Genomic DNA, 20,462 nt, shown 5'->3' on the forward strand with positions numbered 1-20,462 from the left:
TGAACTGAACTGAACTGATACTTTATCAGAATATCTACAATTAAAGTTCTGATAGTAATTGACATTAGCCAGATTATTGAACAAACAGAAATTGTTACATTTCTTGGGAATGTAAGTTGGCACAGGCATTTTGGACAACATTTTGGCAGTGTCTTCTAAAGTTAAACATATTTATGGTCTAGGAACCAGAAATTCTTCAAGCAAGATAGATGAGTGTTGATATCTACCAAAAGATACAGACAAAACTGTTCACAGCAGCATTGTGTTTAAGAGACAGAGACTGGGAACAACTCAAAATGTCCATCAGCAAGTGAGTATATTATGGTAAAGTTGTACAGTATAATATGCTATAGCAGTAGAAATACAAACCACAACAACTCATAACATTAATAAATCACATAAGTACAATGTTGGAAATATAGCAAAAGATTATAGGCACAACTAAGCTAGGAATCAGAATTGTGGTTATATTTATAGTGATGTGGGCTCCAGAGCATCATGAAGGAGTCTACTGGGGTATTTGAAATGATTTGGATTTTCTTCTGGATGATGAATAAACAGGGAGGGGTACACATAAGTAAAATTCTGGCAAGTTATATAAACTTCATGCTGTGTCCTTTATTATGTAACTTACATCTCAATTGGAAAAAAAAAAAAAAAAAAGGCACTACAGCAAGCACACACCTATACAGTCATCACATTTTCAAGAGAAATGTAAACTAAAATGCTGCTGCTGCTAAGTCACCTCAGTCGTGTCTGACTCTGTGCGACCCCATAGAGGGAAGCTCACCAGGCACCCCCTCCATCCCTGGGATTCTCCAGGCAAGAACACTGGAGTGGGTTGCCATTTCCTTCTCCAATGTATGAGACTGTGAAGTGAAAGTGAAGTCCCTTAGTCGCGTCCAAATCTTCATGACCCCAAAGGACTGTAGCCTACCAGGCTCCTCTGTCCATGGGATTTTCCAGGCAAGAGTACTGGAGTGGGTTGCCATTTCCTTCTCGGTAAACTAAAATACCTATAAGCAAATATTTAGTTAAATAATTCTTATGGAATTTAAAAGAAATTAGAGTCATGACAAATATCACATTTTTGAGATCACCTATACCATTTGATGAAAATAAGTCAAAAAAATTTGGAAACAAATAAGATCTTTTATTTAAACTCTGAATACATTTAGTTATAGCTACTTTCTCCTAACTCTCCTTTTAAAAGTTCTGTAAAATAAAACTACATTAAATGATAAGGACAAGATATATAGGAGAGGACACAACAGAAAAGAAGTGATAACAACAAAGTTTAGAAACTGGAAAGAAGATAAATGAGTGTTCAGTGATTTGGCAGAGCAGAGTAAACTCATTTTGTGTTTATGTGTGTGTAAAATCATCAGGTCCTGCAAAGACTCAGGAATTTAAGGTACCACATATACGCTCTGGCGTCTGACAATAGGTGACTCTGTTGAAAGTTTATCTATGCAGCAGCTAGACTTTGGAATCTCCAGTCCTAGTCTGAAATGCCAGATATCTGCACTTCTCTTGCAGAAACATGGAAAGCTAAAAGTTAGAGGAATTGGATCAGACATTGTTTGAATTCTAAGATAGCAGGCAAACTGAATGTGTTTTAGATATTCAGTTGAAAGCAAGAAGATTAATTAAAATTCTAAAACTCTTTTCTCACTAAACGACCAATATTGGCAGCCAGGCTTATACAACTCGGGTGGGAGATAAGAAGTTTACTTTCTGGGGAAATTGAACATCTCTGTGGTAGGTAGAATAATTGCCTCCCCCCAAATTTTCTGTTCCAAATCCCTAGAATCTGAGAACATGTTACCTTATGTGCTAAAATGGACTTTGTGGGTTAAATTAAGGTATAGGCCTTAAAAAATTGGGGGTGGGGAGAGATATTATAATGGATGGGTACAGTCTAATCACAAGAGTCTTTAAAAGCACAGAACTTTCTTGGTGGGGGCAAGAGAGATGAAACAAAAGTTGAAATAAGTGAGAATTTTAAAAATTAAACTATGTAATCCAATATTCCATGTAATTGGATTAATCCATGTAATTGGATTACATGCTTTAATTTAATTTTTAGATATCTCACTGATTTCACTTCTTATTTCATCTAAGCTTCTGCCTGTAATGCAGGAGACCTGGGTTCCATCCCTGAGTCGGGAAGATCCCCTGGAAAAGGAAATGGCAACCCACTCCAGTACTCTTGCCCAGAAAATTCCATGGATGGAGGAGCCTGGTAGGGTCTGGTCCATGGGGTTGCAAAGAGTTGGACATGACTGAGCAACTTCACTGGTTCATATCACTTGCCCTAGCCCAGAAAGTTCTGTGCTTTTAAGGAATCATGTAATTAGACCAACCCATCAATTATAATATCTAGCAAAGGCAAGATATTTGACCTGCCTCTTGAGAAACCTGTATGCAGATCAAGAAGCAACAGTTCAAACTGGACATGGAAAAACAGACTGGTTCCAAATAGGAAAAGGAGTATGTCAAGGCTGTATATTGTCACCCTGCTTATTTAACTTATATGCAGAGTACATCATGAGAAATGCTGGGCTGCAGGAAGCACAAGCTGGAATCAAGATTGCCAGGAGAAATATCAATAGCCTCGGATATGCAGATGACACCACCCTTATGGCAGAAAGTGAAGAAGAATTAAAGAGCCTCTTGATGAAAGTGAAAGAGGAGAGTGAAAAAGTTGACTTAAGGCTCAACATTCAGAAAACTAAGATCATGACATCTGGTCCCATTACTTCATGGCAAAAAAGATGGGCAATCAGTGGAAACAGTGGCTGACTATTTTTCTGGACTCCAAAATCACTGCAGATGGTGATTGCAGCCATGAAATCAAAAGACACTTACTCCTTGGAAGGAAAGTTGTGGCCAACCTAGACAGCATATTAAAAAGCAGAGACATTACTTTGCCCACAAAGGTCCATCTAGTCAAGGCTATGGTTTTTTCAGTGGTCGTGTATGGATATGAGAGTTGGACTACAAAGAAAGCTGAGCTCTGAAGAATTGATGCTTTTGAACTGTGGTGTTGAAGACTCTTGAGAGTCCCTTGGACTGCAAGGAGATCCAACCAGTCCATCTTAAAGGAGATCAGTCCTGGGTGTTCACTGGTAGGACTGATGCTGAAGCTGAAACTGCAATACTTTGGCCGCCTGATGAGAAGAGCTGAATCATTGGAAAAGACCCTGATACTGGGAAAGATTGAAGGCAGAAGGAGAAGGGGACAACAGAAGATGAGATGGTTCGACAGCATCACCGACACAATAGACGTGGGTTTGGATGGACTCCAGGAGTTGGTGATAGACAGGGAGGCCTGGTGTGCTGTTGAGTTGCAAAGAGGGGTTGCAAAGAGTTGGACACGACTCAGTGACTGAGCTGAGCAAAGGCAAGTAAGAGAGCTATCATTTTATAGAGCACTCAGTCACTTCAGTGGTGTTCCACTCTTTGCAACCCTATGAACTTACCCAACCAGTCTTCTCCGCCCATGAGATTCTCCAGGCAAGAATGCTGGGATGGGTTGTCATGCCCTCCTCACAGGGTTTGAACCTTTGTCTCCTGTATCTCCTGCACTTCAGGCAGTTTCTTCACTGCTGAGCCACCAGGGAAGCCTCATCCTTTTATGGGGAGGACCATTATTAGACAGGCTTCTTGTGAAACATAGAACTTTGAATCAATTATTTTGTGTTTCTCTCTTCATTATTCAAAGGCAGTCAAACAAAATCAACATTTGAAGAAATATCTAAATAAAAGTCAGAGACTAAAACTAATAAATGCAAACCAAGAGAAATTCAGAAAAATTTTGAATAGATTGGAACAAAAGACCCACAAGTAATATTCCCATAGTCATGTGAGTTGGCATTTCATCTGGATAACACTACAGGGATACTAGAAAATGGAAACATTCAGGTGAAAATAAAGTGGTTGAAATTTTAAAATATTGTAGATATTACAAATAAGAGTATATCAGATGATAAAAGATAAAAAAGATGTACAGGAATTTTAAAAAAGAAATAAATGTATTCAGAAATGGAAGCATAGAAATTATCAGAGAAGATATAAAAACTAATTTTCAGAAGTGAGGAAAGGAATTTATAGATTAAAAGGACTCATTACAAACATCACACAATCAGTAATAAATAACTTACACAGCATCCTGGAATTTTAAACTTGGGGGATGAACAAAAATTCCAAAAACCCTCCACTGTTGGAAGACTAAAACAGGATCTTATGGCAGGCAAAATCCTAATATTTTGCCCCATGATCTCCATTACATTCATGCTTGCATGCTTAATCGCTCAGTCGTGTCCAACTCTTTGTGACACCATGGACTGTAGCCTGCCAGGTTCCTCTGTCCATGGGGTTCTCCAGGCAAGAATGCTGGAGTGGGTTGTCATTCCTTTCTCCAGGGCACCTTTCCAAACCAGGGATCAAACCCAGATCTCCTGCATTGCAGGTGGATACTTTACTCTTTGAGCCACCAGGCAAGCACACATTCATGCTTAAGTTACATCATGGCAGACGTACAAAATTTCAAGTCCCAAATCAATCTGTTGTAAGTTAATAGTAAGAGATAGGCCTGCTCATACAGTTGGAATTCATCCAAAAGGGGATGTGGGCCTTCCTGAGTTCAAAGATGTTCTTCTCTGTTGGTTTGGTAGATGCCATGAGTTCTACAGCCATGAGGAAATGAATTCTACCATCAACTTCAACATGCATCCAATTGTGCTCGTCATTATTCAAGTCTTTAGAATGCAGCCAGATCAACCTCCTGCTAGGCCCTGAGCAGAGTACAAGTTAGGCCATGCCTGTACTCCTGACCCAAAATAATAAATATATCTTCAGTAAAGTATGTGGTAATACCTAGCTTAAACTAATGCACTTATGAATCAGAAGAGCATTGGGTATCTTAACATCAACACTTGAAGTTATATTAAAATGGGGGGAAAAGGTTTCAATTATTATGTTTATATAGGTATTTCAAGATTTCATGGGTAATGACTGGGATCTCTATTAGGGAATAAAAATTATAGGGGAATTTTAAGCAGTGGGATGGTGTGAGGCTAAATTATGCAGAAGATTTTGCATAAAAACTCATAGCATACCATAAATAATTCTCCTCTCTGTAGTCTAAATATTTAGCAGAATGAGGATGCAGTGATGAAAATAGCTGACTAGCAGGTGTGACACTAGGACTGCCCTATTAGTGGGAGACCAACAGCATCAAGATAATTGGAAAACTGCTAGATTCAGTGAGATATTGTGGCTCAGAGAGTAAGGAATTTGCTTGCAGTGCAGGAGACCCAGGTTAAATCCTTGGCTTGGGAAGATCCCTGGAAAAGGGAGTGGCAACCCACTCCAGTATTCCTGCCTGGAAAATCCTATGGACTGAGGAACCTGGCAGGCTACAGTTGGTGGGGTAGCAAAGTGTTGGATACAACTGAGTGACTAACACTTTCACCTTCACTCATTAGATTCAGTGAGAGAAATACAAGCTTAAGAATTAGTGCTTCAACTCAAAATCAGGGCTTAGATGTTGTTGATGGTAAAGCATGCTCCTGAGTGCTTAGTCTTATCAGACTCTTTTAGACCCCATGGACTGTAACCAGCCAGGCTCCTCTGTCCATGGAATTCTCTAGGCAAGAATACTGGAGTGGATTGCCATTTCCCCTCCATGGGATCTTCCTGACCCAGAAATCAAACCCTCATCACTTGCTTTTCTTGCATTGGTAGGCAGATTCTTCATCACTGTGACACCTGGGAAGCCCACTGATGGTGATAGATCTTAGGAAAAGTCATGCATGTCTCTAAGGATGAGTGCTGTGGAAAATTCTAGTGCCTGTAACTTTTTCAATCTCCTATTTTTGCATGAATCTGGGAGTATTAAACTTTCTTGCTCTGACTGTTGACATTAAGGATTGCCCCGTTCTAGCCACTGGATTGTGAGCAGGGGTGAACTGTATCAGATGTGGGCTGAAGCAATTTCTGGACATCTTGAGATCCTCCTGCTTTCTCTTCCCACTGTTCACTGGGGAAGCATGTGTTCCAGAATGTGAAGCTAAAGGTGAGTAGGCCTCCATTAGCCTGGAAAGTTGAGTTCTGACTTAAAAGACTGGGTCTAAAATGTTACTGGAAACTTCAGAACTTTTTGGAAAACATGGAACTTCAGAGCTTCATGGAAAACATGAACTTGCAGTGTGTTAAGTCATTGGAATTCTGGGCTTGTTCATGCTATAAGAATTCTAATCTATGTTGATTGTATAATAAGGAATGCTAGCAGATTATAGAAAGCTTAAGACACTTTTCTCAAGATGAGTGCAGAATAGATTTAAACATGGAATTGGTAAGGACATGGGGTGGTAAACTAAATAGGGTAAGGCTCTGACTCCAGGATGGTGAAGGGATGATTAATTCAGGTCCTGAGTGTGACTTTCAAAGTCCAACAAGTACTACATCCCAACGGGTCAGGCTATGCTCCATTCATTACAAGAAAGCAACCACAGAAAGGGGATAAACTGAAGAGGACTGTAGTAGGCAGGGTAATGATCTCTCCAAAGCATCCGTATCCGAATCCTGCAGAATTTGTGACTATGACAGGTTCATGGGAAAGGGGGATAAAAGTTGCCAATGCAAGTAAGTTTCTAACTTGCTGATCTTAAAATAGAGATATTATTCTGGTTTACTTACACGGGACCAATGTCATCACAAGATCCTTAATACTAAGGGAGAATCAGAAGAATAAGTAAGTAAAATGTGGTGTGAGCTGAACTCCACCTACCACTGATTGGTTGAAAAAAGGAGGAAGGGGACCACAAGCCAAGAAATGCAAGGAGCCTCTGGAAGCTGAAAAAGACAAGGGAACAGATTCTACTCCAGAAATGCAGCCTGATGACATCTTGATTTTAGCCCAGTGATATCCATGTTGGGCTTTTAACCTAGAAAAATGTAAAATTATACATCAGTGTTGTTGTTGTTTTTAAGCCAGTAAAAGTGCAGTGTTTGTTATGGCAACAGTAGGAAATTAGTTAAGGTCGTCATATAATAGTTTCTGCAGGTTGACAGAGGAGATAGTGGTAGTAATACCACATGCCACTGGAGAAAGGCCTCTAGGATATGGACACCATATCTCACTGTCAGCAAGAAAATATATACCTCAGTCTTAGAGAACTCCTAAGTCTTAGAGAATCTGCCTGCAATGCAGGAGACCCCAGTTTGATTCCTGGGTCAGGAAGATTCCCTGGAGAAAGGATAGGTTACTCACTCCAGTATTCTTGAGCTTCCTTTGTGGCTTATCTGGTAAAGAATGCACATACAATGTGGGAGACCTGGATTCAATCCCTGGGTTGGGAAGATCCCCTGGAGAAGGGAAAGACTACCCACTCCTGTATTCTGGCCTGAAGAATTCAATGGACTGTATAGTCCATGGGGTCGCAAAGAGTCAGACACGACTGAGCATCCTTCTCTTTCACTAGGGAACTACATTTCACCAATAATATTAATAAACCTGGAAGCTGTTTCTTCCCAAAAGCCTCTAGAAGGGTATACTGTTGTTATTGTTGTTATTTTTAGTCACTAACTCTTGTCCAATTCTTTGTAACCCCATGGACTGTAGCATGCCAGGCTTCTCTGTCCTCCACTAGCTCCGAGTTTGCTCAAATTCCTATCCATTGAGTCACTGATGATATCTAACCATTTTATCCTCTGCTGCTCCTTTCTGCTTTTGACTTCATTCTTTCCCAGAATCAGGGCCCTTTCCAATGATTCAACTCTTCACATCAGGTGGCCAAAGTTTTGGAGCTTCAGTTTCAGCATCAGTCCTTCCAATGAATATTCAGGGTTGATTTCCTTTAGGATTGACTAGTTTGATTTGCTTGCTGTCCAAGGGACTCTCAAGAGTCTTCTCCAACACCACAACTTGAAAATATCAATTTGGCACTCAGCCTTCTTTACAAAGGATATGAAGCCCTGCCAACACCTTGCTTTCAGTCTTGTAAAACTTACACTAGAGGTCCCACAGGACCCACTAGGACTTCTGACTACAGAATGCAAAACTGTAAGACTGCGGTGTTTTGGTTATGTTTTGTTTTAACTGTATTTTAAGGACTTCTGATGGGTTGGAGTCCCTGATTCTGATTCTGCATATTAGTTTTTTGTTTTTTTTTTGGGGGGGAGGTTTAATTTTCTCTTTTTCTTGATAAAGTCTTCCTAAAAAAGGAGGTACAGGAAAATAATTCCTTTCAGGATTTTTTCCCCCCAAGTTTTATTGTCTTTCATGCTTGATTACTAATTTGGCTAGAAATGGAATTCTATCTAAACATTATTTTCTGTACGAGTTGTAAAAGTTTTATCCAATCTTCTATCATCCAGCAATGCAATGTTGTTGAAAATTCAGCTCCAATTGCATTATCACACCTCTATAGATAAAGTGTTTTTTCCCCTCTCAGCTCTGTTCAGATTTTCCCGAGTGAATTGAAACACGAAAATGAGCCTTGATGTAGGTTTTAAAAAAATCCTGGCACTAAACACTTCTTGTGCCTCCTTCCACTATTGAATCATACTTTGTTTCCAGAAAATGCTGTTCTGTTATTTATTTATTTTCTCCACTCTGATCTTAATCTCTTTCTGGAACAAATATTATGCATGTGGGATGCTGTAGATTGTTCCTCTAAATCTTTAAACTGTTAGATTTTAAATTTAAGGAGGCATTCTGTATAACGTCCTCAAAGTCATCTTCCAAACTTTTGATTAAAGTTCTTTGTAATGTCATATTTTTTATATTAAAAACTATTTTACCTTCTCTAGTGAATTATTCTTCCTGTTTTATGGATATAATTTATTTTCATTTCTCTGAAAATCAATTGGTTTTGCTTTGGTGTGGCCACCTGATGCAAAGAACGGACTCATTGGAAAAGACCCTGATACTGGGAAAGATTGAAGGAAGGTGGAGAAGGGGATGACAGAAGATGAGATGGTTGGATGGCATCACCAACTCAATGGACATGAGTTTGAGCAAGCTCTGGGAGTTGGTGACGGACAGGGAAGCCTGGCATGCTGTAGTCCATAGGGTCGCAAAGAGTCAGACACAACTGAGTGACTGAACTGAACTGTGCACATTTCTCCTATTTCTTCCATGATCTCTCTATCCTTTTTCTCAGGTTTGTAATTTGTGTCTTTTGGGTTTCACTTTTGCATGGGGTAATTTCATGTTTTATCCTGTTCTTTGGTAATCTATTAATATTTTAAACTCTTGATAGTTGTCCACAATATCTAGCTCCTGTTTTCTCTGTGATACTCAGTTATTTCCCTCTCCATTCTCCTCCAGCCACAGTGACTTCCTTGCTCCTATGGAAAACAGTGTGGAGATTTCTTAAAAAGCTGGAAATAGAACTGCCATATGACCCAGCAATCCCACTTCTGGGCATACACACCAAGGAAACCAGATCTGAAAGAGACACGTGCACCCCAATGTTCATCGCAGCACTGTTTATAATAGCCAGGACATAGAAGCAACCCAGATGCCCATCACCAAACGAATGGATGAGGAAGCTGTGGTACATATACACCATGGAATATTACTCAGCCATTAAAAAGAATTCATTTGAATCAGTTCTAATGAGATGGATGAAACTGGAGCCCATTATACAGAGCGAAGCAAGCCAGAAAGATAAAGACCATTACAGTATACTAACACATATATATGGACTTTAGAAAGAGGGTAATGATAACCCTATATGCAAAACAGAAAAAGAGACTCAGATGTATAGAACAGACTTGTGGACACTGGGAGAAGGCGAGGGTGGGATGTTTCAAGAGAACAGCATTGAAACATGTATATTATCTAGGGTGAAACAGATAACCAGCCCAGGTTGGGTACATGAGATAAATGCTCGGGCCTGGTGCACTGGGAAGATCCAGAGGGATCGGGTGGAGAGGGAGGTGGGAGGGGGGACTGGGATGGGGAATACATGTAAATCCATGGCTAATTCATTTCAATGTATAACAAAAACTACTGTAATGATGTAAAGTAATTAGCCTCCAACTGATAAAAATAAATGGAAAAAAAAATTAAAAAAAAGAAAAAAAAAAAAGAAAAAAAAAAATAAAAGTAGTCCCACCACTTAAAAAAAAATAAATAAAAAAAAATAAAATATAGCAAGTACTCACAGAGACTAAAATGGGGCTATCAGTCCTCAAAGCAAGGAGTTCTGGGATGAAATAACAGGAAGAAACACACCCTCCACATGTGGAGTCTTGGAGACAAGCAAGTTCATCCTATCTATGCCCTTGCACTCCAATTTCTCATTGAAAGTGAAACTGAAAGTGAAAGTTGCTCAGTTGTGCCCCACTCTTCACAACTGCATGGACTATACCATCCATGAAATTCTCCAGGCCAAAATACTGGAGTACTAAATACCAACTGAACCACAACAGAAGCCCAAGAATACTGGAGTGGGTAGCCTATCCCTGCTCCAGCGGATCTTCCCAACCCAGGAATCGAAGCAGGGTCTCCTGCACTGCAGGCGGATTCTTCACCAACTGAGCTATCAGGGAAGCCCCCCTGTTTCTCCTTCCCCACCGGTAAATAAAGCAGTGGCATCATGATGCCTTATCACAGAGCTTCCCTGCCTTGTCTTCCCGAGATCCTTCAATCTGTTGGGCTGACAGCTCATCCAAGTCCCACCTCTCTGTTCCTGAACCCCACCTCTCTCAGTGGTGACCCCAGACACCCACCTGGCTTGCAACCCCTGACTCTCCCTTTCCCCTTATCCTTCGGTCAGGGAGGCTTCTTTCAGTTGACGACTTTTAATAGTTAGTATCTTCAGGCTGATTTCCTTTAGACGCCCCTGGCATACAGTGTGGAGCCTGGAAAGACACTCAAGGTCATTGCCCCTCCACAAATATTCATTTTTGCCTCATCATGTGAAAGTTTGAACTTGTTATTAGAATGTTAATGATACAGTCCATTTGACCTCTGTTCTTTCAGACTTTATGATATCAGAGTTATGGATTTAGCAACTTAATAAAATAAATATATTTAATATATGCATTGAAAAAAGCAGTAAGCGCATATTCATCCTGTGTCCTTTGCACTTATTCTCTCTGCCTGGGGTTCTCTTCCCTGAGATACCCACGTGACCAATTCACTCACCTCATTAAAATCATTGCTTGATTTTCATCTCCTCAATGACACTCCCCTTGGGCATTCTAATTAATGTTAGAACTAATTCTGCTCTCCTCAGTGTTTCCAATACTTCTTATAATACAGCTCCACTTCATTTTTTTTTCTTTCTTTCTTTATTCATAGCACTTATTTTTGGGTTATTTTTGTATTTGTATCTCTAACTTTTATTGCCGGTCTTCTCCATAAAAGATGTAAGTTCCTTAAGAGAAGTGATCTTCTCAGGCATAATTATTGACATACTTTGATCACCTAGAAGTTACTGTACCATGATGTGTATGCATTTATTTATCAATTGAATGAATGGAGGAATGAAGGTGTGAATTTGGGGCAAAGCACTAACAGTGTCTAATGGGAGAATTTTATATATGGGTAGGGCTTGTTCCTTTGATGAACTCATGCAATGCTGACTGGGGAAGAGGACACTCAGATGTTAGTACCGACATGACAGAAGCTGGTGTTGGAATGTGTATGTTTCTAAACCAATGGTTTCCACTGGTTCCTTGATATCAACTAATATCTTCCTCAGTAGCCTGCAGTCTCACAAATCCCTTTTTTCAGGTCTTTGTCTAGATGTCTGCACTTACTGTTCTCAAAACAGATTCTCCATAAATATGCTGCACATCTCACTCTTGTTTATGACCCTACTGGACTCTTCCACATTGTTACCTTCTCCGGGCATGGGTGACAACCCTTATCCTTATCCTTTGCCTTGGCCTCTGTATGTTCTAAATGAGGAGCAGAGATGTCTGCTAGGTTTGTCGCCATTGTCTGTTTCCTGCCTTTTCGTCTGTAGACATTCCTCCTTCTTTCCCTTTTTATCTATGAAACTGTACCATTTACCCATATTTACCTTCATGAGGTATCAAAGGGGAGAAGAAATATATTGGGGAATTCCTCATGCCTGCCTGACTTTAACTTAGCTATTATTGTATTTTTTATTTTGTATCTCTAAGAAGTCTAGTATTTCTGAAAACTAGTTATCATTATTATTATCCTATTTCTTATTTACAATACCTTACTTGTATGAAGTTTAATGGACACTCTACTCCCAACTTCATCAAAACTCATGTTAAATGACATTTTAAATTATTTCATTTGTTAAGCAGGATATGGTGCTTTATAGAAACAATAGTTTTAAAAAAATTTTAAAAAAAGACACCTGAAACTAAATGTGCCCAATTAAAAGAACAAAAACATTTTAGAACCAATGACATATTTTTAAATAAATTATAAAATTAAGTGAGAGCTGATTATTTTACTCATTTTAATGTGTTGATGAATATTTTGGATTTTAACTAGATAAAAACTGAAATTTTAGTACAGGTTGTTTTTGAAAAGGGTAGGAAACTAAAACTATGAAGATAAATAGTCTATGATTATGTTTGTAAACTAACCTCTGATTCTCTGAAGAAGTTAGTAAAAGTTGTTGTTTAGAGACATTACGTGGACTTGTTTCAATTTAAAAAAAAAGGATAAAATGTTTCAAAATTACTTTGACAAGCTTTTTAAGTGATCTGAAATAAATAAGATGCTATTTCCTTCTTCTCAGCACTGCTTCTAATCCCTTCGAAACTAGTTGCTAAAGGCACACATAAAAAAGGATACAACCACATCAGCCTATAATTATAATCACTCTTACTTTTCAATAATTCGGTATTTCAAGATGCTAGTTCCTCATTGTTGAGTGTTCTTTAGTCCATTATCACAAACTGTGGTTTGTTTATGATGCTAATCCTTTCCTTTTAACAGCAATGATTTTAATTTTAGGAATAAACAAATTTGGTAGAATTTAACCAAAGTGGATCTAGTCAAAATTAAATAAGTTAGAAGTAGGATCTATTTCTTTTGACTGAATTAATGCATCTCTTGAGTTTATTTGGTGATATAACTATTTTAAAGTCAGCCTATCTCTGCTTCAGTTCCCCTTGACTTGCTACGATGATTTATGTGTATGCCAACACTAATTCATGTCCCAAAGTGACAGTTTGAGAGACTGCAGATGTTGCCCAGGTGGTTGGTTATCAGGGAAGTTACTGAAATACATGAAGTTAGGTATTCACTGGGTGGTACCAGTAGGTCAAATACAATTTATCACACCTGATAAAAATATCCTTGGCAAGATCCAGTTACATTTGTAATATCCTCAAATGAATTTCATGTTAAAGTAAAAAGACAAATTAATGGACGTATTTCTCTGATTTTGACCCTGGTTACCTGCTAAGGTAGACTGGCCTCTAGGCTAGTCTGACTGGACAACTAGACTGGTATCTGGTATATTTACTGTGCTACCTTTTTCATTTGGGGCATATGTTTTGCATTGTGAAAGCTTTTAATGCAGTTCTCAATGTTTTTTCATTACTATTAAATAGTTGTCACCGCTGACGGAGAAGCTGGTAGGCTATAATCCAGAGGGTCGCAAAGAGTCGGACATGGCTAAGTCACTTCACTTCACTTCACCGTTGACATGTGTGCAAGAGAATTCAGAATTGAGGAGTAAAATAGAAAATTGTTTTATACAGTTGAACATTTCATTTCTATGGGGTAATTTTACAGTCAAAATCTACTTGGAGTTGTGCTCCATGGTTAGTAATTCATAAGAGGTGATTATTCACACATCTTTTTTAATACTGTGTGTGCTTCCTACAGAGAAAACACAGGAGATGTTTTCCAGAGATGGTCCAGGCTTAACATTCAGTGGTTGTATATTTCAGAAATGGTTCCAACACTAGACATTCTCAGAATATATTCAAATCCTTTGTTCCTTCTTACAGTGATAATCTTAATTTCATTCAAGGGTAAATGCTAACCATTTCAGTGGTTACAGACGGTGAGAAAAAACATTATTTTCTCAGGACCAGAGAGAACATTTTCTGCTTGTGGTTGACACGTGTGATTGGGGGAGTACAGTAGGAAGAGTTCTAAGACGGCCTGCAGGATTCTTGTCACTGGTATACAGGGTTTGCCTTTGACTATACACTAGACTAGTAAAAATGAAACTAGTCACCCCTGTGCTTATGTTAAGTTGTGGTACTAGCTGACTCTGGAGAGAGATTTTCTGTTGGTTTTGTAGAATGAAGCTGCCATGCTCTGGGCCACATGACAAGTGGTTTCCAGATGCTTAAAATATCCACCAGCAGACAGCAGACAGAGGAAGAAAATGGGGCCTTGATTCTATAGCTAGAGAGAATTGAATTCTGCCAACAACAGCAAAATCTGGATGATGTTCCCAAGCCTTAGAAAGAAAGATTACCCAACTGGCCTCTCAATTTTAAAGCTGTGAAATCCAGAATAGAGGATTGCCTAAACTGTACTAGAATCCTGACCCAAGGTGACTGTGAGATAATGACTGTGGACTTTTTAAAGCTCTTCAGGGTGCTAACTTTACTCAATAATAGCAAACTAGTAAGAGCAGAGAACAAAGTTTGACCTAGTAACTGGAGAACTGGTTAGGTTTCTGAGGAAGAATTCCTAATATTTTAATTTCACCAATGCTAAGAGTCTGAGTTTAGGCTGTCTTCATAGATTCAAAATGACATAAATGTATAATTCTAGAAGAAAAGGTTGAAGGGGAGATTGTATTTTAAACTCAGTCATCATAAATGTGTGTTAACATGATATATATCACAGCCAAATTATTTTTGCACATTTTAATACAATTTGTAAAGGCTCATTGACCAAAATATTTTAACTGGATGCCACAATTAAAATAATTTACAGGCTCTGCTTGATTTAAGGCTACACTAATGTAAGGTCATTAATTCATGTAATTATGCTCAATGCCATTTTTTTATTGCGAAAGAGAATATATATATATATACCACAAGAATCTATGAAGTTATTCTTTAAATTAGTATAAAGAATATTTCATCAATGAGAGGTTGATGTTTTATATTACTTAAATAATGAATGAGGTAACAAAGAATTTGCTGCTGAAATAAAGAGGTTGTAAATTTAAAATGCTTTTGCTTTTAGTTTTGTCCTCTGTGTTTCCTTTTCTATATGGGATGCTAGAAGCAGGTACTGACTTAAGATTTAAATGTGATAATGTTAAAATTACTACATCAATAAGAAAGGAAAGGAAAATTTTCTATTTGAGAAAGACCCCAAATTTGGATCTAAAACTGATACCCTACAAATTTTGAGGGAAAAAGTTTCATTTAATTGTCTTCACCTATCTAATATTAAATATCTAAGATTTTAAGGAAATTCAACACGAAAATTCTTTATTCTAACACAGAATGTCTTTCATAAATTACAAAATGAATTTCACATTGCTCAAAAAGACTTCCAAGAAAGCAAGTTATACACAGTTTTTGAGAAATACTTTTCTCATAATACAGAAATTGCATGCAAAAAACAAACATTTGTAACAGGGGTGTAAGTTATTAATATAATATTAGGGATAATTTGCACATAGTGCCCTGCTTAATAACTAAGTATTTAGTTACTAATACTAAATACTATGACCCTAGGGGCTTCCCAGGTGGCCCTAGTGGTAAAGAACCCCCCTGACAAAGCAAGGGATATAAGATAGGTGGCTCGATCCCTGGGTTGGGAAGACTGCCTGGAGGAGGTCATGGCAATCCATTCTATTATTCTTGCCTAGAGAATCCCATGGATAGAGGAGCCTGGTATATTCCATTGGATCGCAAAGAGTTGGACATAACTGAAGCAACTCAGCACTCACCCATGCATACTGACACTTGAAAACTCTTAACCAATCTTTTAACTACATGCATAATTTTATTTGTAAATATGCTTTTCTTTATAAATCTACTGTCCAAGGCTGTGTCCTTATCAGTACAAAGCTTTAGTTTTACATGTAGGTAAACTTTATATGAAAGGGACCATACTACATTTTATACAGATATTTCAACAAAAAAGGTAGGAGAACAAAAGAAAGAGGTATTAGGTGAAGTATCTAGAAAAAGTTATGATTGATTCCAGAGGCTTTTCATGATGGTTGTCTGCCTGTCAATGAGATTAAACACTCAAAGCTCCACCTTTCTGCTTTGGATAGGGTTGTGCTAATCAGTCAGAGTTCACCTCTCTTTCTGCTTCATCTGCTTTTCATTTCTTTACAGTTGACCTACTGAGGAAAATATTATTTCTTTATCAAAGGCATTAAAGCAAATTAGGTTACTACTCAGCCTATTTGGGTGGTGCATTGCTACTCTGCTTTAAAGATAATTATGCATGGTTCAATCTTGAGTTTTAGTTCCAAGTTTAGATTTTTAAAATGCAACCACATTTTCAAGTTCATTGAATAAGGGAAGGAGAAAGATCACCTCAACTTCATCATCCATAGTATCTATAAACATATTAAAATTTCTTTCATTTGTTCTATATATCTACATGTATGTCCTTGGCCAGATATTTAGGCTCTACTGATATTCACTAAGAGTTGGACATGACTGAGCGATTTCACTTTCACTTTTCACTTTCATGCATTGGAGAAGGAAATGGCAACCCACTTCAGTATTCTTGCTTGGAGAATCCTAGGGACAGAGGAACCTGTTGGGCTGCCTTCTATAGAGTCACACAGAGTCGGACATGACTGATGTGACTTAGGAGCAGCAGCAGCAGCAGATAAAAAGTCATGCTTTGGTCTTCAAATAGGCCACAATAAAGAGCACAAGTCAGTAAAGTATGGTTTGTGGGGCAAATCCATCTCATGACCTCTTATTGTGAATAATATGATATTAACACATATCCATACCCATTCAGTAACACATCATCCATGGCCATTATTGTCCTCCAAGGATGAGCAGTTGTGACAGAGAACATCTGGCTTGGAAAGCCTAAAATATTTACTAACTGGCCTCTTACAGGAAATGATATCTGATCCTGGAGAGAGAGGAAAAGAATTACATAGATAGTTAAAATTCAATAGGTCTAATTTAAGTATTTGTATGTGTCGGCAGTCTGATAACCCTTGGACTGCAAGGAGATCCAACCAGTCCATCCTAAAGGAGATCAGTCCTGGGTGTTCATTGGTAGGGCTGATGCTGAAACTCCAATATGTTGGCCACCTGATGCAGAGAGCTGACTCATCTGAAAAGACCCTAATGCTGGGAAAGAGTAAGGGCAGGAGGAGAAGGGGATGACAGAGGATGAGAAGGCTGGATAGCATCACCGACTCAATGGACATGAGTTTGAGTAAACTCCAGGAGTTGTTGATGGACAGCGAGGCCTGGCATGCTGCGGTTCATGGGGTCACAAAGAGTTGGACACAACAGAGCGACTGAAATGAACTGAACTGATTCTCCCATGTAACAATGATAATTTCTTAAATTGTCTCCTGATAAACTACCTGTATTTGACTCCCTGTCTCAGGGTTGATTTGGGCAAAACCTAAACAAAGACAGTTGGTGCTGGAGGTGGATTCCTAGCAAGCAAATTCTTGTGATTCCATTACTGGGCCCACTCTCTGGTCTGGCCATTAGTGGTAATTAGGAAGTGAGCACTTATAGCCTGTTAAGCATTTGAAGTACCAACACACACATGTTTTGTGGATTTAGATGGAACAAAGGTAGAAAGGTTATATTGGATTTGAGAAATACTTGATAATGGAAATTATAAGTAATATATTATATTACTACTTATTATAAGTAATAAAGAGTGATGAGATAATTGGAATATCTTAAATGAAATCTAACTCCTAAATTAAAATAATAATAATAATATTGTAGCCATGCATTCTGGGGTGGAGGGGGGGGATCTGGTTTTCTAGTTGGTATGTCGTTTCCATAGATACTGGGCATATAGTGCAAAGTCCACAGTCCTGCCCAAGATGGAGTCCTGGTTTCAAGATGGAGCCTGTCCTGTCTGTTTCTTCCTTCAATAACAGGCTTAAGCATGCCACTCTCAAGTCAGAGAATGCTTATATCCTGTTTAAAGAGAGTTCCCTGTGACAAATGAGCCACTTACAAAAGTGGCCTAATTTTCAGCCCTGGGGAACATTTTATGCCAAAGTGTTCATTGTGATGGGAAAGCGGTGAGACCCTGAGACCTGAGGCTGGCACAGTTGGGCAGACACTCTCAGAAACCTGAACTCACAGACATGCTCGATCCATGCAGACACAGAAGTGGTCCCTGAAACTTATTATAGAACAGAGGGCTTCCCTTTGTCTGAAAAAGATGTACAAATATCATTTTAAATGGATACATTATGCAAGGATGTTTGTCTTCCTCAATGTCTGCCTTTACTTGCCCAAATCACTAGACCAGTGGTTCTCAAACTGTTCTGAACAAAACATACAGATACCTGGATAGAGGGTTAAACATCTCAGTCCCCACCTCATGCCCCAAATTCCAATTTGCTAAATCAAGGTGAGTTATAAATGTGCATTTTGACAAGCTCACTAGTGATGATGCTTCAGTTCAAGGGTAATGCTGTATATTATAATATCCTATACCAATAACTCGGGTCAAGTCTCAACCTGGCTCCATAATTACTGTCCTTCCTGTAGGAAAAAAGTATAAAAATGAATAAACAGAAATAAACAGAAACCTCAGTCAAAATAGAGTCAGAATACAAGGAGTGGAAACTCTCACACCCTATAGAGATAGCAGAGTTAACAGCCATAAAAAGAATTGTTTTGTTGCCTGGCAAAGTGCTCAATGAGAATCTTTACAACTTAGTCAATGGAAAGCAGCTTTACTTCAAACTCTTAAACTTTTCAATGGACTCTCTATTTACAGTAGCTTGTCTCCCCTCTTCCTTTTCCCCTATATATGAGTCCTCTTCTCCTTGTTACAACAGGACTTGCAAGTGACTTATCATGTTTGCAGACTCTGAATCACAATTCTTTGCTATTCCTCAATAAACTCATTTATTGCTGTATAACTCATTTGTTTTAGGTCAAAAAAAGAGAGTATTTACCAAAGGAATTACAGAATATGGATATAAACCTGTGGGCACCGGAAGAACATGTCTGCAAATGGATCATGAAGGTCCTGGACCCAAGAAGTGCAGAGATTTTAAACTGTTTAAGGGAGAGTTTGTTGACATTGGGAAACATTCCCATGATTCAGGATTCTACTTGTTGTTAAGGAGCTGCTTCTGTGATGCTACTGAAGTTGAACACTTTTTTAAACATTCCCCTCATATTTGCTTTATTCATTTTTCTGTGCAACAGTTAGACATAATTGCTATACAAAAATCTGTACATAATTAATTAGTGCAGCACAATATATTTGGAGATTCATGTATTTATATGAAAATATCACCATAATGTATGCCATGAACAAATTCATTGCCTCCAAAAGTTTTTTGTCATCCTCTTTATTTATTATTATTATTATTATACTATTTATGTGTGTGATAAGAACACCTATGCAGGGAAAGTACTTGACAAAATTCAACACCTTTCATAATAAAAGTGAAGAAGGCAATGGCAACTCCAGTACTCTTGCCTGGAGAATCCCAGGGACAGGGGAGCCGGGTGGGCTGCTGTCTATGGGGTTGCACAGAGTCGGACACAACTGAAGTGACTTAGCAGGAGCAGCAGCATAATAAAAACTCTCAAAAAATTAGGTGTGGAAGGAACTTGTGCAATAAAGTTCCTATTTGAAAAGCCCATCATTATCATTCTACTCAATGGTAAAAAAACAGGATTTTTTTTACGCTGAGATCTACAAAAAGCAAGAATGCTCACTCTTATGACTTCTATTCAACATTAAACATTATACTAAAATTCTGGCCAGAGCAGTTAATCAAAAGAAAGAAAGAAAAAAGAGAAAAATCATCCAAATTGAAAAATAAAAAGTAAAATTATCTGTTCTCAGATCACATAATCTTTCACACAGAAAATTTCCAAGACTCCACAAAACAAACAAACAGAAAAACTGTTAGAGCTAACACACAAATCCGTTGAAGGATAAACAAATCAGCATAAAAAAATCAGTTGTGTTTCTATACATAAACAAGGAACTATCCGAAAAGGAAATTAAGAAAACAATTCTGTTTATAATAGCTTCAAAAAGAATAAAACACTCAGAAATAAAAAACACTCATAGTGACAACTTCAGACAGGTTTTTCTCCTGCTGTAAATCCCTGACCTACCTTTTCTGTAAGTATTTACTAGTTGAAGAGCATTTGCTAGTTGAAAATTCATTCCTTGACCCTTTGAGATGTAAATCATTTTAAAAGCTTCTTGCCAGGTTCTACAATCCTGGACTAGAAATATCTTTTTCAAGGGCCTGGGTACCACCCATTTGACATGTAATCATGAATGATGATAAGTTCCCTTTCTTTTT

The sequence above is a fragment of the Odocoileus virginianus genome, chromosome 14, assembly GCF_023699985.2.
Source record: "Odocoileus virginianus isolate 20LAN1187 ecotype Illinois chromosome 14, Ovbor_1.2, whole genome shotgun sequence".
In the NCBI taxonomy this organism is placed as follows: Eukaryota; Metazoa; Chordata; class Mammalia; order Artiodactyla; family Cervidae; genus Odocoileus; species Odocoileus virginianus.